The sequence below is a fragment of the Macaca mulatta genome, chromosome 7 (genome assembly GCF_049350105.2).
Source record: "Macaca mulatta isolate MMU2019108-1 chromosome 7, T2T-MMU8v2.0, whole genome shotgun sequence".
In the NCBI taxonomy this organism is placed as follows: Eukaryota; Metazoa; Chordata; class Mammalia; order Primates; family Cercopithecidae; genus Macaca; species Macaca mulatta.
In genome coordinates this window covers 29,313,227-29,339,927 of record NC_133412.1, presented here as the reverse complement: position 1 = coordinate 29,339,927, position 26,701 = coordinate 29,313,227, and the positions used below count along the sequence as shown (strand labels likewise).

General features: G+C 43.8%; 1 protein-coding gene across 4 annotated transcripts in view; it reads right to left on the bottom strand.

Annotated features, from left to right (window-relative positions):
* The window catches only part of MAPK6 (mitogen-activated protein kinase 6), a 48,473-nt gene extending 22,004 nt beyond the window's left edge, over positions 1-26,469 (bottom strand). Inside the window, exon 1 of one of the 4 annotated variants that reach the window (XM_077939430.1) lies at positions 26,300-26,469. The gene's annotated coding sequence lies outside the window, so the exon portion shown is untranslated. Of the gene's footprint in view, positions 1-25,332; positions 25,431-25,680; positions 26,099-26,299 lie in introns of those variants that run through there. The other 3 variants (XM_015142257.3, XM_015142258.3, XM_077939427.1) reach the window with 3 other exon arrangements.
* Between the last annotated feature and the right edge of the window lie 232 nt (positions 26,470-26,701).

The following is a 26,701-nucleotide window of genomic DNA, read 5'->3' as shown; positions in this document are numbered from 1 at the left end:
GAGCATGTTTATTTATTAACTATGCCTATCAATATCCAATGAACAAAAATCTAACAGCACAAATAAGTATGCGAATAATGCTCTTCAATTTATAAAAGTAAACTTGCACAATAATACCTATGAAAAGGTATTTAATGTGACTGATAGGAAAAGATTACCTTAAAAGAACATTTCAGATTGAAAAACCATGCTTCTCTGTTAATGTCAACTCTGAGGGGTGTGGAAAAACAAACTTACACACAATAGTGGTTAGAGTTTAAATTAGTACAAGAACTTCAGAGCAATTTGGCAGAAACATATAAATGAATAAATAAATAGCATACTCTATGACCTGGCCATTTTTCTTCACAGTAAACTCTCTAGAGAAATTCTCATTTTTTTGGTAAAGAAAATTAGAAACAACCTAAACTTCATAAAACAGGAGAACAGGTAAGTAGTTATATGCATGCAAAATAGTTTTTTTTTTGTAAGTACATATGTACATTGCAAAAGCAAAAAAAAAAAAAAAAGAGACAAATACCAAATTCATAATGATTACTTGGAGGTTTTTTTTTTTTTTTTTTTTTTTTTGAGACGGAGTCTCGCTCTGTCACCCAGGCTGGAGTGCTGTGGCCGGATCTCAGCTCACTGCAAGCTCCGCCTCCCGGGTTCCCGCCATTCTCCTGCCTCAGCCTCCCGAGTAGCCTGGACTACAGGCGCCCGCCACCTCGCCGGGCTAGTTTTTTTTTTTTTGTATTTTTTAGTAGAGACGGGGTTTCACCGTGTTAGCCAGGATGGTCTCGATCTCCTGACCTCGTGATCCGCCCGTCTCGGCCTCCCAAAGTGCTGGGATTACAGGCGTGAGCCACCGCGCCCAGCTACTTGGAGGTTATTAAGGAAAGAGACCAGAATCATTTCTCTGCATTTTAATGTGTTATTTATTTTAAAATAACAAGCATGGCAGATTACTAGATTCTTACAGAGCTGGGTGGTATGTATATAAAGGTTCGTTATATCAACCTCTGTTCGCTTAAAATATTTCATACTTTAAAAAATATCCTCTAAAAGGGCAGGAAAAAATAGTCTCAACTCCAGTAGATGGTTCCCTAGCCAGCCTGAAAAAAAATAAATGCAACTTGGTTCTTTCAGTTTCTTAATGGCCTAATCCTTGAATCTGCAGAGTACCCAGAGTACCAGATATAAGGCATTATGGAAAATAAGGTGGTCAGAATTCCTAACAAATAAGACCAGACAATATTTGAGGCAGAAAGAATAAAGTCAACAATTTATTCATTTAATATATAAACATATATTGAGTAACTACTACATGCTAGGCAGGAGCAAACCTGATATGAGCAAAAGGATTCTGGCCCTCAGTAAACTCAACTCATTGTCCAATAGGAGAAAGACAGCTTCAATAAAAACTGATACTATCCTCCAGTTCTTTTAATAAATGAGAATGGGTCTTGTATCTGCTTAATATGAAGGACACTAATAGTAAAATAGCTTTCTTTTACTGTAACAGATGGCTTCTCCTCTGCAAGTTTTTCTCTGCTTCTCAGAAATCAGCCCCCCTAGCCCGCCAAAAAAAAAAAAAAAAAGGTCCTAAAAATTCTGTAGCTTACCAGTCTATTTGTAACAAAACACTTAAAAAGTTTGTGAATAAACTTTTGAATTAAAAAAATATTTCAAGGCTGGACACGGTGGTTCACGCCTGTAATCCCAGCACTTTGGGAGGCCGAGGAGGGAGGATCACGAGGTCTGGAGTTCAAGACCAGCCTGGCCAATACGGTGAAACCCCATCTCTACTAAAAATACAAACAGTAGCCGGTCGTGGTGGCACATGCCTGTAATCCCAGCTACTCCGGAGTAAGGCAGGATAACTGCTTGAACCAGGGAAGTGGAAGTTGCAGTGAGCTGAGATCATGCCATTGCACTCTAGCCTGGGCAACAGAGCAAGACTCTGCCCCCCCAGCTCCCCGCCAAAAAAGTCAAACAACTTAAGTCCAACATATCATTTGCCATTATCCAGCTGAGCCATTAGTCTTGTCTTTGGTCTTTAGCCACTGGATTTTCAATGCTGTTATGTGATCTAGCCCATGTGATTATGGAAGTAAGTAATAAAAATACATTTTGGGGCCAGGCGCGGTGGCTCACGCCTGTAATCCCAGCACTTTGGAAGGCCAAGGCGGGTGGATCTCCTGAGGTCGAGAGTTGGAAACCGGCCTGACCAACATGGAGAAACCCTGTCTCTACTAAAAATACAAAAATTAGCCCAGCATAGTGATGAGTGCCTGTAACCCTAGCTACTTGGGAGGCTGAGGCAGGAGAATCGCTAGAACCTGGGAGGTGGAGGTTGCAGTGAGGTGAGATCACGCCACTGCACTCCAGCCTGGGCAACAGCAAGACTCCATCTCAAAAAAATAAAAATAAAAATAAATTTTTGTATTGGTAAAAGTTTCAGATTTTTAAAAAGGGCTTTAATACCGCGTCTCCCTCCCACCAAGGTTTTTCTGTTTGTACACATCTTGATTCTTCCTGCTCCCCAGGAAATACCCTAGGAAAACCAGTTTGTTTGTTTGTTTGTTTGAGACAGGGTATTGTTCTGTCACCCAAGCTGGAGTGTAGTGGCCTGATCACTGCAACCTCTGCCTTCTGGGCTCAAGCGATCCTCCCACCTCAGCCCCTCAAGTGTCTGGGACTACAGGCAGAAGCCACCACACCAGGCTTTCTTTTTCTTTTCTTTTTTTTTTTAAAGTATATGTGCTGCTGAGGCAAGCAACACACACGGCTAATTTTTGTATTTTTTGTAGAGACAGGGTTTCACTATGTTTCGCAGGCTGGTCAAGAAAACCAGTATTTCTCAAAGGCTCCACTATTTCCAAAATTTTACATCTCTAGTCTCTACCTGAAATAGAATGCTTGTTCATGCCTACCCTTCCTGCCTTAACGTAAACAATTCCTTAAAGCTCAGTCATGTTTTACATTTCTGACTGTAAAATCAGTTCCATAGACAAATGAAATAAGAACAGTAAGATCTCCCAAGTTCTCTCTCAAACTTCTACTTCACTAGAAATCTAGTCAAGCACAAATGCTTTGTCAAAAATTACACCACTGTTATCTGACAGAATAGCACTACAGTAGGCGTTGTAGCCAGATTAGGAAAGCCATGAAAATGAGAGATCCTTACTTAAGGCCTCCATCCACATCTGCCCCACTTAAATTTTATTCAGACCAAGAAGCCTCACAAACTAGAAACTTCAAGGAGAGTGCCTTTTCAGAATTATCAGTGACTGGTCAGCAATTAACCAGGTAGAGTGGGTAAAAAATGATACTAGGGAAGGTAGGAGCTTTGCCTACACTGAGAACTGCAGAGCCATCACTATGTACTCAGATGATGAAGACTATACATTCTAACAAGAGAAGGTAGTATTTATAAACCAAACTGTAATTCCACTAGACAATGAGGATTATACCAATTAAACACCTGGGAGGGGAAAAGGATTTACAATGGCAGTGCTTGTTCAGTGATTCTGCCTCATTGCTCTGTGAGTAGTAGTCTTCAGGATCCTTCACTATCCATTAGACCAAATGCTGCTGGAGCGCCTTTTCAGCCAGGATCTTGGAAAGTAGACCCACCTTAATTAGTAAGTTGGGAGTCATGCTGTACCTCTACATCATACAGTGGATCCATTAAGTGTTTACAATTCAGTCATATTCCATTATTCAGTAAGTATTTGATAAGTATCTATGTCAGTCAATCCCTTGGCAATGGGGATAAAATGGTGAGTAAAGAGAGACTTGGGCTCTGCCTTCGTGGAGTTTATCGTGTGACTAGAGACAATTTTTTTTTTTAAAGAAGAAAAGTAAACAAGGAAATGAAGAAAGGACAAGTGGTACCAAGGAATGCTACAAGATACTACTGAGAGTCTGCACATTGGGGGTCTGACCTAATTAAGAAAGTCAAGATGTGTGTGCCAGGTAGCCATAAAAAAGGCAGAGTAGGCCGGGCGCGGTGGCTCAAGCCTGTAATCCCAGCACTTTGGGAGGCCGAGACGGGCGGATCACGAGGTCAGGAGATCGAGACCATCCTGGCTAACACGTTGAAACCCCGTCTCTACTAAAAAAAAAAATACAAAAAACTAGCCAGGCGAGGTGGCGGGCGCCTGTAGTCCCAGCTACTCAGGAGGCTGAGGCAGGAGAATGGCATAAATCCGGGAGGCGGAGCTTGCAGTGAGCTGAGATCCGGCCACTGCACTCCAGCCTGGGCGACAGAGCGAGGCTCCGTCTCAAAAAAAATAAAAATAAAAAATAAATAAAATAAAATAAAAAAGGCAGAGGCCTCTCATGCTCTCCTAGTGACCCTAGAAAGAAAATTGTTCCCTCATCACCTTAACTCTTAGGGCAGTTATATTCCAAATTCTGATGTCTCCAACTACCTCCAACTTTCACGTCAACCATGGAGCTCCTTGGCCTGACTAAAGCATATATAAAACTCAGCTGGACCAGCAGATGGTCACTTCATCCTCTATCCACATCAGTGTCCTATTAATTGCCATTATCTCCACCATCTTTCATGCTTAATTTCATAAAGGCAAAGTTTAAAGCTTAGACCCAGGAAAAAACTGGGGCTCCATATTCTTTTTACATGTTCTACACACTTCAACAAGGGAGTAAAAAGGAAGGTAACATAAAGGGACCCTTTCCAGCATCTTTTCAATTTCTCTGCCTCCAAATAAATGCTACCCATTCCTACCAACCAGTGCTGATTCTGGGTGGTCTGGGGAGTGATCACTAAGTTTGATTAGCTGGTTTGATGTTGTTTTGGGTTTTTTTTTTGTTTTTGAGATGGAGTCTCGCTCTGTCGCCCAGGCTGGAGTGCAGTGGCCGGATCTCAGCTCACTGCAAGCTCCGCCTCCCGGGTTTATGCCATTCTCCTGCCTCAGCCTCCCGAGTAGCTGGGACTACAGGCACCCGCCACCTTGCCCGGCTAGTTTTTTGTATTTTTTTTAGTAGACACAGGGTTTCACCGTGTTAGCCAGGATGGTCTCGATCTCCTGACCTCGTGATCCGCCCGTCTCGGCCTCCCAAAGTGCTGGGATTACAGGCTTGAGCCACCGCGCCTGGCCCGATGTTGTTTTGTTTTTTAAAACTTGGTGAATAAAAAGAAGTACAGAGAATAATTTATAAGAATAAAGTTGACTTTTTGCTTTATCTTTGGCTTTCTTTCAGTGATCTACCATGCCATGGAATTAAGAGCTCTCTATAATCCAGGCTGGATAGCAGCTTCCTAAGTTTATAAGGCAGTTCCCTGAAACTGCATTAGCCACAACTGTCTGCTCAAGCACTGCTCTCTTTGCTATATTACTTCCTGCTGTCACCTGGTCTGCCCCCACACCAAGAGCAATGCTGGTACTGGGAGTTAAGACTAAGTATATAAAGTAATGAAATGCAAACAAAAGAAGTAACTTTACTTTGTCCTATCTCGCCAATCTATAGAAACTGAATTTTTTTTTTCTTATTAAGGAGCAACTTGGCCTACCTATGTCAAAAAGGAAGTCTAGATGTGCAAAGAAAGTTTGAAGTAAGGGCCACAAACATAAAGGTTACTTTTCTGGCTTTCTCCTCAACCTCCTGCTCTGCTGCTTCTCTGGATAAATGCTGACATGGGTCATCTGGCCTGTTCACATTCACTGACAGCACTTCCCCCATCCCCTCTCCACAAAGGCTCTTACTCATTTTGCTCTTCTCCATCGACAAGCGAGTAATTTGAGTTAACAGGAACCTAGCCAACCTCACATCTCCTCGGCCAAAACCCAGTTGCTTTTGGACTGAAGGGAAAGGTTGAGCTTTTCTTATATTCACCTAGGGCTATCTCCTAACCTGGCACAGATAAATGTAGCTGTAGCAAATTGGCCCTTCCCTGAGATCATGTCTCAAGCTCTCATCAAAGCTACTAAGTTTTTTGGGCAGAGAAGGCCAAGTGCTACAGCTTAGCTGCTTGCTCACTGCATTCTTGACAAAGCCCTTGCTCCTAACATATGGTGGGTGGACGTAAGAGCTACCAGGGACCCTTTCAGGATTTGGACGTCAAGGAGGCTGGGAGTGTAAACTGTTAACAACAAATAATCTTAGGAACCTGGGAAGAGACACAGGACCTTAAATCTAAAATGCCAAAGTCTAAAAGGCTTTGGGTAGTATCAGTAACTATGCTTATCTACAGAGACAAACTTTCAAAGTCAGAGAAGACAGTAACAAAGTATTCAACTTAAAGACAAAACAGACTGGGCATGGTGGCTCACACTTGTAATCCTAGCACTTTGGGAGGCCAAGGCGGGCAGAACACCCAAGGCCAGGAGTTGGAGACCAGCCTGGCCAACATGGTAAAACCCATCCCTACTAAAAATACAAAAACTAGCAAGGTGTGGTGGCTCACACCTGTAATCCCAGCTACTCAGGAGGCTGAGGTTGGAGAATCGCTTGAACCTGGGAGGCTGAGGCTGCAGTGAGCTGAGATTGCACCACTGCACTCCAGCTTGGGCAACAGAGTGAGACCCTGTCTCAAAAAAAAAAAAAAGCGCATGCCATTATGTTTATTTTGTTGCTTATCTCTAGTTGTTCATTTCCGGCATGGATGACTTACAGTAAATGTGTAACTAGATTACAACTAGTAAGTCTAGTTACAACCAGGCGGGGTGGCTCACGCCTATAATCCCAGCACTTTGGGAGGCCAAGGCAGGTGGATCACCTGAGACCAGTCAGACCAACATGGCCAAACCCCATCTCTACTAAAAATACAAAAATTAGCTTGGCATGGTGGTGCATGGCTGGAATCCCAGCTACTCAGGAGCTGAGGCAGGAGAATCGCTTGAACCTGGGAGGTGGAGGTTGCAGTGAGCCAAGATCGTGCCACTGCACTTCAGCCTGAGGGACAGAGCGAGACTCCATCTCCTAGTTACAGCTTTACTGTAAGTCATCCATATTAGAAATTCAAAAATTCATAGACCAGATAAACTAGTAATAACATCCCTATAGATTCTCCCAATTCTAAGTCTGTAACTTACAAAACTACAGAACAAGTCTTATATTCCTTTAGTTTTATTCCCAAGCCCTATGCTAATATGTATGCTCAGAATGGGAGAGATGTTATTTGAATTGTTGTATACTAAAGAAATACAATCCTCTCGGCCGGGCGCGGTGGCTCAAGCCTGTAATCCCAGCACTTTGGGAGGCCGAGACAGGTGGATCACGAGGTCAGGAGATGGAGACCATCCTGGCTAACATGGTGAAACCCTGTCTCTACTAAAAAATACAAAAAAAAAACCTAGCCGGGCGAGGTGGCGGGTGCCTATAGTCCCAGCTACTCAGGAGGCTGAGGCAGGAGAATGGCGTGAACCCGGGAGGCGGAGCTTGCAGTGAGCTGAGATCCGGCCACTGCACTCCAGCCTGGGCGACAGAGCGAGACTCCGTCTCAAAAAAAAAAAAAAAAAAAAAAAAAAAAAAAAAAAGAAATACAATCCTTTCTACAAATTTATGGCTGGAAATTTTTAAATAATTATAATAACCCTTCATCCAATTTCTTATCTTCTTCCTGGCAGGAGGCTTTATTCTAAAATTCCTAACCTAATTAACATTAAAGAAATATTGGCGCAAATATAGGACAGGAGCCATGTGCACAGCCTCTTTCTTCAAGCACCTTTGGACACCTGAGGATTCTAACCAGATGAAAATATAAATTTTCGTAGCAGTCAGGATAATAGATGGCCCCCAAAAATCTAAGTCGTGCTCATGCCACAAGTCCAACGTAGCTGTCAGCCAAGCTGTTAAAGTACCTACCATCTCTACCAATGACATGCAATGTAGCAGAGAAAACAAGCAACAAAGCTTCCATCCAAAAATGACACCATTCACTTCTCTCATTTTACTGACTAAAGTAGGTCACATGGTCATACGTGTATAACCAAGGGAGTGAGGAAATGCAATCCCAACATGGGCCCAGAAGCAGAATGAGCCAAGATGTTTTTAAAACATCTTTTACACAGACTAAACAGATTCGACTCTCCCATCCCTCCATTACGTTTCATTCAACATTTTACTGAATGCTCACCATGTGCCAGGCATTGTTTTAGGCATTAACGTAGAGCAGAGGTCATTTTTTTTTTTTTTTCAGTCTTTAGCTCATAGGAACACATTATTACTCCTGGAGCACAGGGACATGTAGTGGATTCCTCCCTATCTCACTAACATTTCACTTTTCTTTCTCTTCTTTCTAATAACGTTTTCACTTCCTTTTCTTTTGCCATCCTTCCCCAATCTAATCTAATCTGATTCTTCAGAACCTCTACTCTTCATTTTCCAGGGCACCATTCCCCTCCTTTTTTCTGTGGCTTTGTCTGTTACAAAAGGTGTGGGACTAAGTAGCTTTGGGGACATTTCCTAAGCATAGTACCTGGTAATTAGTAGGTACCCTAATTTATGTACTGAATGACTCAATGTAAATAGCATATGCTACCTGGCAGTAGAAAGCTTTGGAGAAGGGAAGTCCTATCCTCAAATTTTTCAGAATCTGATCACATTCTGATATACCACTAGAAAACATCAGTGAAGATTCCTAGATATGGTATTTTCCTTTCCAGGCATTCCACCAGGACCCTCACTCTATGCGAATGCATAGGTCTGCCAATAACATGAAGGAGGCAGCTGGTTTCAACCCACTCAGAATGAAGAAATAAAACACTTCAGCTTTGTTACAGCTCTCATCTTATTTTGCTGAGGTGGTGGGGAGGGACTGTGCCACTGAAATAGCATCCTATATAATCAGTCAAGCAGGACTCTTAAAAAGTCCTATCAGCCCATCTAATACCAAAGAAGGTATAATGAAGATATGCAAGACCTTGACACTATTCGTCAGTCCATCCTAGCAGGGTTTAGCACCACAGCTTTTCAGACTACAGATCAAACATGATTGCTATTGTTTTTGAGCTAACTCTGGTGAGGGTCTAAAGAAGGTCACATTATGCAAGGCCATATAAAACATCTCTGGACTCTCATCAAACGGAGAGAACCATACGCTTAGTTGAAGATTCCCTTTCTCTCTTTAAGAGACAGGGTCTTACTCTGTTGCCTAGGCTGTGGTGCAGTGGCATGATCAAAGCTCACTGTAGCCTCAAGCAATTCTCCCAGTAAGCCTCTCAAGTACCTGGGACCTTTAGGCATACACCACGCTTTTTTTTTTTTTTTTTTTTTTTGTAGAAATGGGGTCTCACTATGTTACCCAGGCTGGTCTTGAACTCCTGGCCTCAAGTTATTCTCCCAGCTAAGTCTTCTAAAGCGCTAGGATTACAGATCAGCCCTGCATCTGGCCAATTCCCTAATTTAAAAAAAATTCAGAATGGCATACAATTTTGGAATATCCTTCCTCTTTATCTCTCATTTTCTCCAAACTGAAGAAGGCTTGCAAGATTTGGCTGCCCTGACTATGGAGTAGCCATTCTTTTATTCCTTTACTTTCTTAATAAACCTGCTTTCACAAAAAGAGGGGAAGGGGTGGGGAGGGGAAGAAAGGAAAAGGAAAAGGAAAAGGAAAGGAAAGGGGAAAAGAAAGGAAAGGAAAGGAAAAAGAAAAGGAAGGAAGAAAATAAAGAAAGCTTGTGAGATGTGAAAACAAAATTTTAAGTTTGTTTCCTATCAGACCCATCTGAGAATTTGGCCCTACTGAAAGAGTCCAGTCTGATTTCACTAGGCTCGTGCCATGCTTTGAATGTGTCCCCCAAAGTTCATGGGTTGGAAACTTAATCCTCAATGCAAGTGTTGGGAGGTGGGGCCTAATAAGTGGTGATTATTAATCACTAGTAAGAAGCAGATGGGTTAATGTTATTATTGTGGGAGTAGGCCTATTACAAAAGCAAGTTTGGCCCTCTCTTTCTCTTCCACCATGGGATGATGCAGAAAGGAGACCCTCACCAGATGCCAGCACCATGGTATCAGACTTCCAAGCCTCCAGAACTGTAAGAAATAAATTTCTTTTCTTTATAAATTACCCAGTCTCAGGTGTTCTGTTCTAACAACACAGAACTAAGTGGGACAGCTTATATTAAAAGAAATAAACCGTAAGTTTAAAGATCTGGTGTCTACTCCAGGATCTGTGGCTAAACCAGCTGTGTAGTCAAAGAATTTCACATTTTTATGTCTCAGTTCCTCATCAGGAAAACAAAGTGGCTAAACTACAGGATTTCTTCCTTCTTAAGAGACAAGGTCTTGCCCTGTCACCCAGGTAGAGCCAGGCAGTAGTTAGGAATACAGGCACACACCACCCCACCTGGCTTAAACTATATGATTTCTATGGTCTCTTCCAGCTCTCAAATTTTGTAATTCTAACAAAAGGCTCAGGATTTCCACTTCTGACTAGAATGCTCAAAGTTGCAAGACACCAAGCCTCACTCTATAAACTGCAACAAGCTGGATAAGCTACAAAAATCATAGTTTAAGAAAAAAAAAAAAAAAAAAAAACAACCATCAGAAAGCTAAGGATGTAAAGAAATCTAAATAATAAATAAGCTAAATCAGAGAAAATGTCAAACCCTTCAGAAGTGAAGAGACCATAGCTATTCTCATTCCTGGCGAAGTGGCAGAACCAGGAATCCACTGACAGGATTAACGAGAAACCAGCCAAACCTATAATGAACTTAATTTTAATGGTTGCATGTGGACTCAGATAATGTATTAGAGAATCTGGAGGAGGCCCAACTACAAGCCCCAATGCTAACTCTTCTCTATGGGGTTTTTTTTTTTTTTTTTTTTTTTGAGACGGTGTCTTGCCGTCGCCCAGGATGAAGTGCAGTGGTGCGACCTTGGCTCACTGCAACCTTCGCTTCCCAGGTTCAAGCAATTCTTCTGCCTCAGCCTCCCAAGTAGCTGGGACTACAGGTACGCACCACCACACCTGGCTAATTTTTGTATTTTTAGTTTCACCATATTGGCCAGGCTGGTCTCAAACTTCTGACCTCACGAGATCCGCCTGCCTCGGCCTCCCAAAGTGGTGGATTACAGGCGTGAGCCACTGTGCCCAGCCCCCTAGGGGTTTTCAACGTGTGCAAGTCTGAGGGCAAGGAAGAAAAGCGGAGAGAATCCCATGAAAAGAGCCTCTACCATGTTCAAGGCAGCAGCCCTCTCTGTAGAAGGAGATCAAGACAGGAAGCATGGAATAAACACCTCTGAGGCATTCTGAGTCTTCAAGTCTTCAAAGAATGTAAGACAGATAGTCCTTCTAAGGCTAAGTCAAAGAATTAGGGCAAAATCAAGAGATAAGGAAAATCCTGAGTGAGACTAGAGAGCAAAGAGAATTTCCCAGCAGTCCAAAGAACCAGAATCTAGACTGAAAAGCAGAGCTTAAAGATTCAGTAAAGCAGAGGCACATGAAGAGATAACAAGGCCAGATGCAGTGGCTCATGCCTATAATTGCAGCACTTTGGGAGGCTGAGGCCAGCAAGCAGATCACTTGAGTCTGGGAGTTCGAGACCAGCCTGGGCAACATGGTGAAACCCCATCTCTACAAAATATACATAAAAATTAGCCAGGCATGGTGATGCATGCCTATAGTCCCAGCTACTCAGAAGACTGAGGCGGAAGGATCGCTTGAGCCTGGGAGACATAGATTGCAGTGAGCCGAGATCGAGCCATTGCACTCCAGCCTGTGCAACAGAGTGGGACCCAGTCTCAAAAAAAAAAAAAAAAAAAGATAATGGACAGCCACCCACAAATCTAGAAGTTCGATGAAACCCAAGCAGGATAAATACAAAAAAAATCCATACCTGGTCTGGGTGCAGTGGATCACGCCTGTAACCCCAGCACTTTGGGAGGTAAAGGCAGGCAGATCACAAGATCAGGAGCTCAAGACCAGCCTGACCAACATGGTGAAACCCTGTCTCTACTAAAAACACAAAAATTTGCCAGGAGTGGTGGTGCGCACCTGTAGTCCCAGGTACTTGGAAGGCTGAAGCAGGAGAATCACTTGAACCCAGAAGGAGAAGGCTGTAGTGAGTTGAAATCACACTACTGCACTCCAGCCTGTGTGACAGAGGAAGACTCCATCTCAATAAACAAACAAACAAACAAAAAACATACCTATGCACAGAGTGAAACTGTTGAAAACAAAAAAAAAAAGAGAAGGAAGGAAGAGAAAGAACAACTCTTGGCCCCAGGGCACAGTGGCTCACGCCTGTAATCCTAGCACTTTGGGAGGCCGAGACAGGCGGATAGCCTGAGCTCAAGAGTTCAAGGCCAGCCTGGGCAACAGGGTGAAACCCCGACTCTACAAAAAATACAAAAATGAGCCACGCATGGTGGCAGGCGCCTGTCCTAGCCACTTGGGGGGTTGAGGTGGGAGGACTGCTTGAACCCAGGAGGCAGAGGCTGCCGTGGGCTGAGATCGGCCACTGCACTCCCGCCTGGGTGACAGAGCGAGACTCTGTCTCAAAAAAACAAATGACAAAAAAGAATGACTCTTAAAAGCAACCAGGAGTCCAGGCTCAGTGGCTCACGCCTGTAATCCCGGCACTTGGGAGGCAGAGGCGGGCAGATCACCTGAGGTCAGGAGTTTGAGACCAGCCTGGAGAACATGGTGAAACCCCATCTCTACTAAAAATACAAAATTAGCTGGGCATGGTGGTGCATGCCTGTAACCCAGCTACTCAGGGGGCTGAGGCAGGGGAGAATTGCTTGAACCCAGGAGGCAGACGTTGCGGTGAGCTGAGATCGCACCACTGCATTCCAGCCTGGGGAACAAGAGCTAAACTCCATCTCCAAAAAATAAAATAAAAGCAACTTGGAAAAAAAAGCAACCAGGGAAAAGAGAGAAAGTATACGCTGGAGAAGAAGAATAAGAATGATCGCTGATTTATCACCAGAAACAATGAAAATCAGAAGACAATAGAATATTTTTCAAGTACCAAAAGAAAAAAAAAAAACAAAACTATCAACCCAAAAAGAAAATAAAGAAAAAACAAAATAAAAAACAAAACCTATCAACCCAGATGTATTAGTCACAGTTCTCGACAGGGACAGAAATAATAGGTTATATGTATATATGAAAGGAGCTCATTAGCTTATTAGGGAGAATTGGCTCACAGAATCACAAGGCGAAGAAGTCCCACATCAGGCCGTCTGCAAGCTGGGGAAGAAATAAGCCAGTAGTGGCTCAATCCGAGTCCAAAAGCTTCAAAAGCAGGGAGGCCAACAGTGCAGCCTTCTATCTGCAGCAGAAGGCTGGAGAACCCCCAACAAACCACTGGTCTAAGTCTAAGAGTCCAAAGGTCAAAGAATCTGCAGTCTGATGTTCAAGGGCAGGAGGAACAGAAGGAAGCATCCAGTACGGGTGAAAAATGAAAGCCAAAAGACTCAGCAAGCCAGCCTTATCCCATCTTCTTCCGCCTGCTTTGTTCTAGCCTCAGTGGCAGCCAATTGGATGGTGCCCACTCACACTGATGAGGGTGAGTCCTCCTCTCCCAGTCCACTGACTCAAAGGTCAATCTCCTCTGGCAACACCCTGACAGACACACCCAAAAACAATACCAGCTATCTAGGCATCCTTCAATCCAATCAAGTTGACACCTAATACTAATCATCACACCAGAATTCTGTATCTAAGGGAAATAACCTTCAAAAATGAAGACCTTTTCAAAAAGACAAAAGCAGAAAGATGCCAGGCACCGTGGCTTATGCCTGTAATCCCAGCTACTTCTCAGGAAGCTGAGGTGAGATAATCACTTGAGTTCAAGAGCAGCCTGACCAACACAGTGAGGCTCTGTCTCCATTTTAAAAAGGAGGCTGGGCGCAGTGGCTCACGCCTGTAACCCCAGCACTTTGGGAGGCTGAGGCGGGCAGATCACCTGAAGTCAGGAGTTTGAGACCAGCCTGACCAACATGGAGAAACCCCCATCTCTACTAAAAATACAGAATTAGCTGGGTGTGGTGGCGCATGCCTGTAACCCCAGCTGCTAGGGAGGCTGAGGCAGGAGAATCACTTGAATGTGGGAGGCAGAGGTTGCGGTGAGCCAAGATTGCGCCATTGCACTCCAGCCTGGGCGACAAGAGTGAAACTCCGCGTCAAAAAACAAAAAAAGAAAAAAAGTATTAAAAAAAATGGATAGAATCTGTCTCCAGCAGATTTTCACTTCAAGAAATGCTAAAAGAAGTCCTTTAGGATGAAAGAAAAATGTAACCAACCCCAGATCTACAGAGAGGAATAAAAAACTCAGAAAGGGTAAACATCTCGAAAATATAAAAAGCCTATTAAAAATATCTATCCATGGCCAGGTGCGGTGGCTCACGCCTGTAATCCCAGCACTTCGGGAGGCCAGGGCAGGTGGATCACCTGAGATTGGGAGTTAGAGACCAGCCTGGCCAACATGCAGAAACCCCATCTCTATTAAAAATACAAAATTAGCCAAGCATGGTGGCACACGATTGTAATCCCAGCTACTCAGGAGGCTGAGGCAGGAGAATCACTTGAACCAGGGAGTCGGAGGTTGCAGTGAGCCGGGATTGCGCCACTGCGCTCCAGTCTGGCGACAGAGCAAGACTCTGTCTCAAAAAAAAAAAAAAACTTAAAAATTAAAAATTACTGGGCTGGGCACGGTGGCTCACACCTATAATTCCAGCACTTTGGGAGGCCGAGGCAGGCGGATCATGAGGCCAGGAGATCGAGACCATCCTGGCTAACAGAGTGAAACCCCGTCTCTACTAAAAATACAAAAAATAAGCCAGGCATGGTGGAGGGCGCCTGTAGTCCCAGCTACTCGGGAGGCTGAGGCAGGAGAATGGCGTGAACCTGGGAGACGGAGCTTGCAGTGAGCCGAGATTACGCCACTGCACTCCAGCCCAGGTGACAGAGCAAGACTCCGTCTCAAAAAAAAAAAAAATTATTTGTTCATATTATAAAGGAAGTCATAGTACTGAACATGAAAATAAAATGTTGAAATTTTTATTTTATTTATATCTTGAGACAGGGTCTCGCTCGCCCAGGCTGAAGTGCAGTGGCATGAACATGACTCATTGCAACCTCCGCCACCAGTGCTCAAGGTGGGTGGACCACCTCAGCCTTTTGAGTAGCTATGCCCATGGTGTGAGCAGCCCCGCCTGGTTCAATTTTTTTATTATCTTGGTAGAGACAAGGTTTCACAATGTTGCCTAAACTAGTCTTGAACTCCTGGGCTCAAGCAAACCTCCCACCTGGGCCTCCCAAAGTGCTGAGATTACAGGCGTGAACCACCATGCCTGGTCAACATTTTCTAATATTTGAATTTTAAAAGAATATAAGCAAGGTTTTATTGAGATTGTATTATATGTGAAGCATTGTGTTGGACATATACCCTTACACTAAATCCTCCCAATAGGCAAAACAAATATTATAATCTTTATTTTAGAGAATTTAAAAAATACATTCAAGATCACACATAAATGAGAGAGCCAGGATTTGAACCAGGTTTGTAAACCAAATTCCAAGATCTCTCACTGTACCTTTTTTTTAATTGACTAGTACATATCTCCCTTCACTCCCCAATCCTTTGAGTAGAGTATATTTCCTAAAGACAAAGACCTTCTTCTGGCCGGGCGCGGCGGCTCATACCTGTAATCCTGGCACATTGGGAGGACAAGGTGGGCGGATCCCTTGACATCAGGAGTTTGAAACCAGCCTGGCCAACAGGGGGAAACCCTGTCTCCCTACTAAAAATACAAAAATTAAGGCCAGGCGTGGTGGCTCACATTTGTAATCCCAGCACTTTGGGAGGCCAAGGAGGGTGGATCCTTTGAGGTCAAGAGTTCAAGACCAGTCCAACCAACACGGTGAAACCCTGTCTGTACTAAAAATACAAAAAAAATGAGCCGGGCAAGGTGGCGCCTGTAATCCCAGCAACTCGGGAGGCTGAGGCATGAGAACTGCTTGAACCCAGGAGGCAGAGACTGCAGTCAGCCGAGATCGCGCCACTGTACTCCAGTCTGGGTAACAAAGTGAGAGCCTGTCTCAAAAAAAAACCAAAAAAACAAACAAAAAAAATTAGCTGGGCAGGGTAGCGCATGCCTGTAGTCCTAGCTACTCCGCAGGCTGGGGCAGGAGAATTGTTCGAACCTGGGAAGTGCAGGTTGCAGTGAGCTGAGATTGCACCACTGTACTCCTTCGTCCTGGGCAACAGACTGAGATTCTGTCTCAAAAAAAAAAAAAAAAAAAAAAAAAATCCTTCTTCTGCATAACTAAAATATAATCATCAAAATCAGGAAATTAATGCTGGTATAGTACTACCATCTAATAATCAGACCCCATTTAAGTTTCTGCAATAATCCCAATCATGTACTTGGGACGTAAAGGACCCAGTCCAGAATCATGTTACACTGGGTACAATGCAATTATTAATGCAGTTTTTCCCTTCCGAGATTTAAAGGAATCAAACATTTTATACAGTCCACAAAAATTTACTGAGCACTTAGCATGTGAAAGGCACTGTATGACGATACAGTAGAGAATAAGACAGACAAGGTTATTCTGCTTCCAAAGAGCTTGCAGTCTAGTAAGGACAGACCAGCAAATAAGTTAGCTAATCAACAAATTCAGATTTGGCCTAGTAGCTGGGAAATGGCCCTCTGAGGAGCTGAAACCTGAATAAGAAGCTACCAGCATTGCTAAGAGATGGGAGAAGGGCATTCCTAACAGAGGAAACAACAAATTGAACAACCTAAGGTGGGACAAAACTTGGCATTTTGGAGCAAAAGAAATGCCAGTGTAGCCACAGCATCTCCAGCAAAGGGCGTAGGAAAGGAGGTAGCAGTAAGATAGGAAGAACACGTGAGGCAGGATTCTGAATCTCATAACTAAGACCAAAGAAAAACTAGGAAACCACTTTAAGCAGGCAATCTACACTATTTCATTTACATTTTTGAAAGAAGATTCTTGTTACTGGGAGAAAGAATGTCTGAACAAGGTAGCTGAGTAAAAGCAAAAACCAGTTAAGAGCTATTTCAGTAAGCCAGGTGACATAATGGTGGCTGAGACTAGGGTGGTAGAAATAAAGATATAAAACAGATCATTGAATAAATAGATTTCAGTGATATTCTGGAGACCAAAAGAACTTGATGATGGATTAGCTATGGGATAAGGGAAAAACAGGATTCAAGGATAACTCCTAGGTGCCAGTTACGGAAGAGGCAAAGACTGGAAGAATATTATGGAAGAGAGTTCTATTTTGGACATGTGAAGTATATTTAGACAACTGACTACTAGGTTACTAAGTGGTAATGTCTAGCAAGGCAGTTGGATAGTATGTCTGGAGCTCAGGCAAGAAGTCTAAACCAGAAACATAAATATAAGAATGATTCACATATAGATGGCATTTAAAACAATGAGTTGAATGAGACCACCTAGGGGATGAATTTAGAAAAAGAGGGTGAAAAAAAAAAACCCAGGAGTTTTATCCTGTCTTAGGTATGCCAATACTTAGATGCAGGTAAAGGAGAGAAGCCTGTTTTTAAAAAAAAAAAAAAAAAAAAAAAGGGCCAGGTGCAATGGCTCACACCTGTAATCCCAGCACTTTGAGGCCAAGGTCAATGGATCACCTGAGGTTAGGAGTTCCAAGACCAGCCTGACCAACATGGTGAAACCCCGTCTCTACTAAAACTACAAAAATTAGCCAGGCGTGGTGGTGTGCGCCTGTAATCCCAGCTACCGGGGAGGCTGAGAGGCAGGAGAATCACTTGAACCCAGCAGGTGGCAGTTGCAGTGAGCAGACATTGATTGCTCCACTGCACTCCAGCCTGGAGGACAGCAAGACTCCATCTCAGAAAAAAAAAAAAAAAAAAAAAAAAATACAGTATAACAAGGAGTAAAGTGAAGGAAAACAAGAACATGTCTCATAAAATGAGAAGTAGATGAACAGGCAGAAAACAGTGGTCAACTACACTGAATGCTCCTACAAGAGCCTGTAAGACGAATTTAGTCAACAGAAACCACTGGTAACCTTGATTAGAGTAGTTTTAGTGGTAAGAATGGAGGCCAATCTGTAGTAGGCTGAGAAGCAAAGGAAAGTAGAGAGAGCACAAAATGACAACTTTTGAAAACTGGTTTGGAGGAGAATCAGAGAAATGAGGCTATAGCTAGAGAATAATGTGGAATGGGGGAGAGGGCTTATAAAGAAGGAAGCCTCACTTAGAGCTGCTGTCCAATAGTGCTGTCTGCAATGATAGGGATGTTCTATATCTGCACTGTCCAATAAAGTAGCCATTAGCCATCTATGGCTACTGAACAACTGAAATATGGCTAGCATCACTGAGGAACAAAATTTTTTAAATTTTTCTTTTAACAGCCACACATTTCATTGCAGAAAGCACTGTTGGTTAGTAGCTACCATACTGGACAGTACAGCTCTAAAGCACATCTGTATACTAATAAAGATGATCCAGAAAGGGAAAAATTCATGATGCAGGCAAGAACGAGGTAAGTCCTTAAGAAGTCAACAGGCTGACAGGGTGCAGTGGCTCACACCTGCAATCCCAGCACTTTGGGAGGCCAAGGCAGACAAATCACTTGAGGTCAGTAGTTCAAGACCAGCCTGGCCAACACAGAGACGAATCCTCATCTCTATTAAAAATACAAAAATTAGCCGGGCATGGTGGGGGGCACCTGTAGTCCCAACTACTCAAGAGGCTGAGGCAGAAGAATCACTTGAACCTGGGAGGTGGAGGCTGCAGCGAGCCAAGATCATGCCACTGCGCTCCAACCTGGCCAACAGAGTGAGACTCCATCTCAATAAACGATAAATACATAAATAAAGAGAAATCAACAGACTGAGCAGAGTGGCTCATGCCTGTAATCCCAGCACTTTTTGAGGCCGAGGCAGGATGACTGCTTGAGTCCAGCCTGGGCAACATAGGGAGACCCCATCTACACACAAACAAAAATTAAGATTAAAAAAAAAGTCAAGAGAAGAAATCCAGAGCACAAGTGGCGAAATCTACACGGGATACAACGTGAATGAGGCAAGGCATGAAATTACAGTAACTGGTAGAGACCAAGACTCAAAATATGTATTATGCCTGATTCGAATCTTAAGCATATAACTCAATTACAGAGGGCTATAAAATCCAAGCAGAAGGGGGAGGGTAGGTAACTCATATCTACTAAGAACCTATTATGTGACAGGCATTTTCTATTTTTTTTTTTTTTTTTTTTGAGAAGGAGTCTCGCTCTGTTGCCTAGGCTACAGTGCAGTGACATGATCTCAGCTTGCTGCAAACTCCCCCTACTGGGTTCAAGCAATTCTCCTGCCTCAGCCTCCCGAGTAGCTGGGATTACAGGCACCCACCACCATGGCCAGCTTTTTTGTATTTTTAGTAGAGACGGGGTTTCACCATGCTAGCCAGGCTGGTCTTGAACTCCTGACCTTGTCATCTGCCCGCCTCGGCCTCCCAAAGTCCTGGGATTACAGGCATGAGCCACCATGCCCGGCCACGACAGGCATTTTGTTTTATCTTTTCTCAGGATGGAGTCTCGCTCTGTCGCCCAGGCTGGAGTGCAATGGTGCGATCTCGGCTCAAAGCAACTTCCACCTCCTGGGTTCAAGTGATTCTCCTGCCTCAGCCTTCAGAGTAGCTGGCAGTACAGGCATGCACTACCACACTTGGCTAATTTTTTGTATTTTTAGTAGAGACGGGTTTTCACCATGTTGGCCAGGCTAGTCTAGAACTCCTGACTTTGTGATCCGCCCACCTCGGCCTCCCAAAGTGCTGGGATTACAGGCGTGAGCCACCGCGCCCAGCCATGACAGGCATTTTCTAAATGACAAATTATTTCTCTCTTCTCTAACTACAGTCTTGTAAATATCATTTTATAAACAAGAACAATGACTCTAAGAAAAGCAACTTCATGAAATTACACACACAGTAAATGCCGGAATTTGGACATAGGCCTGTGACTACAGGGTTAGAATTTTCCCATTGCATATGGTGGGAGGTTAAGGCCAGGCGTGGTGGCTCACGCCTGTAATCCCTGCACTTTGGGAGGCCGAGACAGGTGGATCACCTGAGGTTAGGTTACTTTATCTACTTCAAACATGGTTGAAACCCCATCTCTACTAAACATACAAAATTAGCTGGGTGTGGTGGCGCATGCCTATAATCCCAGCTACTTGGGAGGCTGAGGCATGAGAATCACTTGAACCCAGGAAGCGGAGGTTGCAGTGAGTGAAGATCACGCCATTGCACTCCAGCCTGGGCAATAAGGGCAAAACTCCCTCTCAAAAAAAAAAAAAAAAGGTGGGAGGTTATGAACCACTCTGTTTCTGCACCTGGAATTAACATAAACAGCAGATCAATCTGGAAGTTACCAACAAGTGCCAACAAGCCTAGAGGTACTAGGCCAGAGGCAAAAACTATCCTGTCAATGCTTTCCACAGAATAACTAAGCAAATAATAGCCACTTTTTAAAAATACAAGTGAAAATACCTCTTAAGATGGGAAGGAATGGACTTTCTTACAACTTAGATTATCTACTTTATTGAACACAGATGTATCAATTAGAAAATCAGCACTGTTTTATAATACATACTAAAATAATATCTGGGCATACTAGAAAAACTAAGTCAACATACCCTCTCTCCAATTTGTACATTAGGAGAGAAAAATTATTAAACTGAGTCTAACCCATTATTAAATTACAACTTAGATTTTAGAGTGGGCAAAGATCATCTAGATCTGTGTTGTCCATGTAACCACCAGCTACGTCCAGCTATTTAAAGTAACTAAAATTAAATAAAAAATTCAATTCCTCAAGTGCACTACTTGCTCGTCAAGTATTCAACAGTCACACATGGCCAATGGCTACCTCACTGGAAAGCACAGAACACATCTATCATCATAGAAAGTTCAACTGGGCAGTGATTAGCTTCTACATTTTCCATTTGACTTTTTTCAGAAGGGTCAGTGGAAAGAGCAGCTCAGAAGACTAACAAGCTGAACAACCATGTATGCATCATTTTAATTTTTATTTATTTACGTATTTTTTTGAGACAGGGTCTCTTGCTGTTGCCCAGGCTGGAACGCAGTGGTGCAATCAGGGCTCACTGCAGCCTCAACCTCCTGGGCTCAAGCAATCCTCTCATCTCAGCCTCTAAAGTAGCTGGGACTACAGGTGCGCACACCACAACTGTCTCATATTTATTTTGTAGAGACAGGGTCTCACTATACTGCCCAGGTGTATGCATCATTAAGCAGTGCTTCTCAAACTGAATGCGCACTGAATGACTTGAAAAATCTTGTTAAAATGTAGGTTCTTCCCAGCATGGTAGGAGGCCAGGAGTTTGACAACAGCATGGGCAACACAGCGAGACTCCACTTCTTAAAAAAAAAGAAAAAAAAAAAAAAGGCAGGGTATGATGGCACACACCTGTATTCCAGCTACTGAGGTGAGAGGATTACTTGAGTCCAGGAGTTCCAGGTGGCAGTGCGTTATGATCACACCACTACACTCCGATCCAAACTGGGCAACAGGGCAAGATTGTGCCTCTTATTTACAAAAAAAATGTAGATTCTAAGATTCTAATTCAGTAGGACTGAGATGAGGTCAAGATTCTAACTTCTAACAAGTTCGCAGGTAATGCTAATACTGTTGGTCCAGAATTCACACTTTCAGTACCAAGGTCTTAGATCTCTCCAGGCCTTAGTTTCCTTAACTGTCAAATGATGTACATGAATGAAGCAAGATAATGCCCATGACACCTCCAAAACAGTAATATTTTAAAAGTTTTATGATTGTACAGAATTAAATGCATATAGATTTGCACTCTGCAGAGGCAGACTTTTCTGAGGTAAATGCTAGGATTCTAAAAACAAGTTTTATGATACCATTTTTTTTCTGTGAAAAAACCACCAAATTTAATGAAAATTAATGGGAAAATTTTATTTGCTATATAAGCATTCAATCTCTGAACAAGTTTTTAGAAATGGACTTAGAAGACTGACATGTATAAAAGACAAAACTTTTAGAACTCTATGGGCCGGGCACAGTGGCTCACGCCTGTAATCCCAGCACTTTGGGAGGCCCAGGTGGGTGGATCAGGAGGTCAAGAGAGCGAGACCATCCTGGCCAACATAATGAAACCCCGTCTCTACTAAAAAAAAAAAAAAAAAAATACGAAAATTAGCTGGGCATGGTGGCATGTGCCTGAAGTCCCAGCTACTCAGGAGGCTGAAGCTGAAGAATCGCTTGAATGTGGGAGGCGGAGGTTGCAGTGAGCCAAGATGGCGCCACCGCGCTCCAGCCTGGCAACAGAGTGAGACTCATCTCAAAACAAAAAACAAAAAACAAACAAACAAAAAAACCAACTCTATCAGAGAGCCACACAGTATTTTCCAAATAGGCAGTTCATGGAGATGAAAAAACCAGTGCTGGACTTGGCCCACATCACTGTCACCTTAAAAGCATCAACTTCACATGAAAGCAACCCCTGGAAAATGCCATTAACTACAGTAACATTGGAGTTGTTTTCTTAAAGTCTCAGTCAAGGCTCTCAGCAATAAAAATAAGCAATATTCCCATACCACAGGCAGGTTGTAGTGTAATGTAACAGCCCACAAAACAGGCTGAAGGAACTAATGAAGGCAGCCAACAATGCCACACAGAATTTACTTCTGAGGCATCTTCTTTCCATTTTAACAGGGGACCTAGAGTAACACAAGGTTCGAATGGTTCAAAAGTAACAAGGAATTGGATAGCAGTGGTGAGAAGGCTCAGCATTTCATAAAACAGTACCTTGCAGATAGGAAGCAAGCTAAGATATCCAGTTTTTGTTTGTTTGTTTGTTTTTTGGAGTCTCGCCTCAGCCTCCCAAAGTGCTGGGATTCCAAGCGTTAGCCACTGCCCTGGCTTCAGTTTGTTTTTAAACTCTGAATTATGCACACCACAGCTAATTACCTATATTTGAAAACAATGCCGGAAATGTGTTAAACCTCTAAGTAATGTGATGCTCTGAAAATTTTCAATACTTTGTATTTTTATGTTTCCTTTACTAGAATTTTTTTTTAAGTTTGAATTAAACTTTATTTAAAAATCCTCTAGATATAAAGCACGCAATACTCTTCCAAAATAGTTCCAAAAATTTAATTCACATTAACAATACATTTTACGGGCCGGGAGCAGGGGCTCATGCCTGTAATCCCAACACTTTGGAAGGCTGAAGCAGGCAGATTGCTTGAGCCCAAGAGTTCAAGAACAGCCTGGGCAACATGGTGAAAACTCATCTCTACAAAAAATACAAAAACTAGCCAGGCATGGTCGCACACAGCTGTAGTCCCAGGGACTCAAGAGGCTGAGGTAGGAGGATCACCTCAGCCCAGGAAGTAGAGGTTGCAGTTAACAGTGATCGCACCATTGCACTCCAGCCTGGGTGACAGAGCAAGACCCTGTCTCACAAAAACAACAACAAACACTTTACTGTCCACAAACTCCTCAAATCCATTTGAAAAATTAAACAGTATACACAGAAAAACTAGAGGATGGGTGGGAAATTTTTCTTTTATTTTAAAAATTGAGACAGGGTTTTGTTATGTTGCCCATACTGGTCTTGAACCCCTGGCCTCAAGCGATCCTTCCACCTCAGTGGAATCCCAAAGTGCTGGGATTACAGGTGTGAGCCACCGCACCCAGCCCCACTCTTAAACTGCCATTCTCAATCTTTTTCCCCCTCTCAATCTTATTTTAAGCCAACTTGCTAAACGTTGCCTGTTTTAAAATCAGTCAAAAGATGTATCTTATTACCAAGTTTCAACTTAAAGTTTTAAATTTGGAACTGTACATTCAGCTTATCTTAAAAAAAAATGAAAAATAGTGCCTAATACCTATTTCAAATTGTCTTTATTAAAACAGAAAATTCACATAAATCACAAAGCACAACATATAATCATGTTTTAATAATTCCATGAGAGTGAAACTTTCATATTCAGAGCCATATCTGATTAAATATTAAATATAAAGATAACTCACATAACCAATAAAAATATAAGGTCAATTTCTAACGACACCATAAAAGTACTATCTGTCCTTTATAAATAACCTGTAACAAATCTCTCTCAGCAGTAGCCAAAAACCTGTTAGTATCAAACATTTAATTTCAGCACCTGACCAGCAATTGGTTTTACCTTTCCTCTCAGCAAACGTTACACAATTCCACCTGTAGGGTATAGGATATCCTTTTAAAATGCAATTTAAGAAGCCATTACTTTATAGAAACTGCTGTTCCTCTTCAGAAAAAAATGAGAGAGAATTTCAATGTGGACAGGAACATTTTAGCCTATCATTTAAAAAAAAATACAATTTAAAAAAAAAAAAAGCCACGTAGCAGTCCGTGGGCAGCATGAGTCATCATCCAACTCAAAACTTGCAGCAGCACTTGTAAGCTTCCTCCTACCCGACCCCATCCCCTTCAGCAAAGGACCCTGAGTCAGCAAACCTTACTATTTTGTCAGTTGATTCTCACGATGCTTTAAATGAATTTATGTAAAGCACTGCAACACTTTTAGTGCTAACATTTGTCTTTAGAATGAGTGCATTTTTTTAATTGCAAAATTAACTTACTTCAGATCACTCTTCTCTGGATTTTTTAATCACAAGTAGCCAACGACTACTTCTAATCCTCTTTTGCAAATAACTGAATTCCAAAATATCCTCATATACGAAGTTTTTCCTAAAATATTCTCCATTTTCCAGTGTTTTCTTCTGAACAGTAATACCTAGGTGATCAAATATGTTCTGCTCAAATCTGGCATATTTTCTAGATTAACTGCAATTACTGAATTCAGGACATCAATAAATAATTTGACACGCTTAACAAGGCAATTCTTAATAAATGATGTAACATATGTGAAAAGACTTTACACTCCCTGGCACATAGCAAACACTTCATAAACATGTTTGAACAATTACTATCTAAAGACAAAGTTTCTTTCACCCAATTCAAAATTATTTTTTAAAAATTAAAATCTGACATTTCTATGAAGAAATTCCTGATTTCAGGGCCAGGCCCTGTTTGGACCCTACATTCTTCTGGTCAGATCATTCTTTCCATCTCGGTTTTCCAGCGTTAAAGAGAGAGGACATGCCCAATCGGAACTGTAAGAGACAGGCTAGAAGAATCAGCCATCAGAAAATTACTCTGAAGCTGCTTGCTCTTCATTGTACGGCATGTTAATTTTTCCCCTTGACAAATCATCTGTATCCGTTAAAATTAAAAAAAAAAAGTCATTACTTAGACTGCATCTTTAGCAATGAACATGAATTACGACGTTAATACAAGTCGGCTTCTAATTCCAACTCACCAGTCCCTTTCACTGGACCTTTTCCAATGAACAAGCAAAAGAAAAAATAAAACAGGAAAGGAATCGAGAAGCTCCTGCTGCACAGAGCTCCCCCGTAACACCTGAACCGGTTGGGTCCTACACTCGTCAATAAACAAAAGGTTGCCAAAACACCTTTACTTTTCGACACAACTCACAAGGCGGACTAAAATGCACAGCAAAGTGACAAGGCCCTTTCTGGTGAACCGACAAAACAAGCTTTCATTTGGGCACTTTCACAGAACACCACTTAAGGTCCCGAAAGAAGCTAAGGCAAGACTGCAGGGCCGGGGGAGGAAATTAGGAATTTCGTCTCCGAGTTTTCAGTACCTCATTCATGGCTAGACTCAAAACTTGGGCGGACTTCAGGGCTCTGAGGCGAGCCGGGAGAGCGCTGCGCGCTACGCCACTGGAGACTTTGCCCGGCCGGAGTCAGCTGAGGCCGAGTCACCGGGTGGGACGGGGGAGGAGACGCGGGAGCATTTCGAAAGGCAGAGTGCCAGGAAGGCGAGACTCCACGCCACCTCATGTTCCCCGGGCCGCCGCCTCTCGCTCGCCCGCCCTCCGGTCCGGCTGGGTTTCGAACCCGCGGAGCCGGGCGCAGGTGGCGGGGCGGCAGCCGGCGTGCGGGGCCAGGGAACGGGCTCAGCCCGGCAGGGCGACCGGCGAGGGGCGTGCCGGGTGGGAGGGGCCCACTGGCCGCCTCGCCGGCCCCACGCGGAGACCCCGGCCCGCCGCCCGCCGGCCCGCGCGGGGACGCGCCGGCCAGGCCCGAGAGAGCGGGCAAGCGGACGAGCAGGGGGCGGGCGGCAGACCAAACAAAAGCGCCTTTGTTGAGCGGCAGCCGCCGGAGGGTCACACACAATGGAGGAGGGAGCCGGCTCCGCCGCTGCCGGGCCCGCCGCGGCGCCCTCCCGAGCCGCCCCGCCGGCGCACCCCGCACACGTACACACACACACTCACGGGATTTCTCCGACTCATTGAGAGAGTGCGGGACCCGCGGACAGCCCCCAGTGTCGGCTCAGGTCTCCGGCTGTGCTGGCAGCAGCGGCGTCTCCGAGGCTCTCGCTTTGCCGCAGTCGCCGCCATGTAACCCCGACCCGCGAGAGAGGGCGAGGGAGAGGGGGCGGGGCCTCGCCGTGCCACGCCCCCTCACGTCACAGGCTCACTCCACGGGTTCTCCCGCCCCCGCCCTGCCCAGCGCGCCCGCACGCGCCGGAATTTCCAGCGCCCGTGACTGGGCTGTGCGCGCCGCGGGGGCGGTGGGAAAGGCACGCGGCTAGTCCTGCGCCTCCGGGGGCTTTGCCTGCGGGCGGGCAAGAAGGAAGACAGCCGGGGCCGTCTCTGCTCC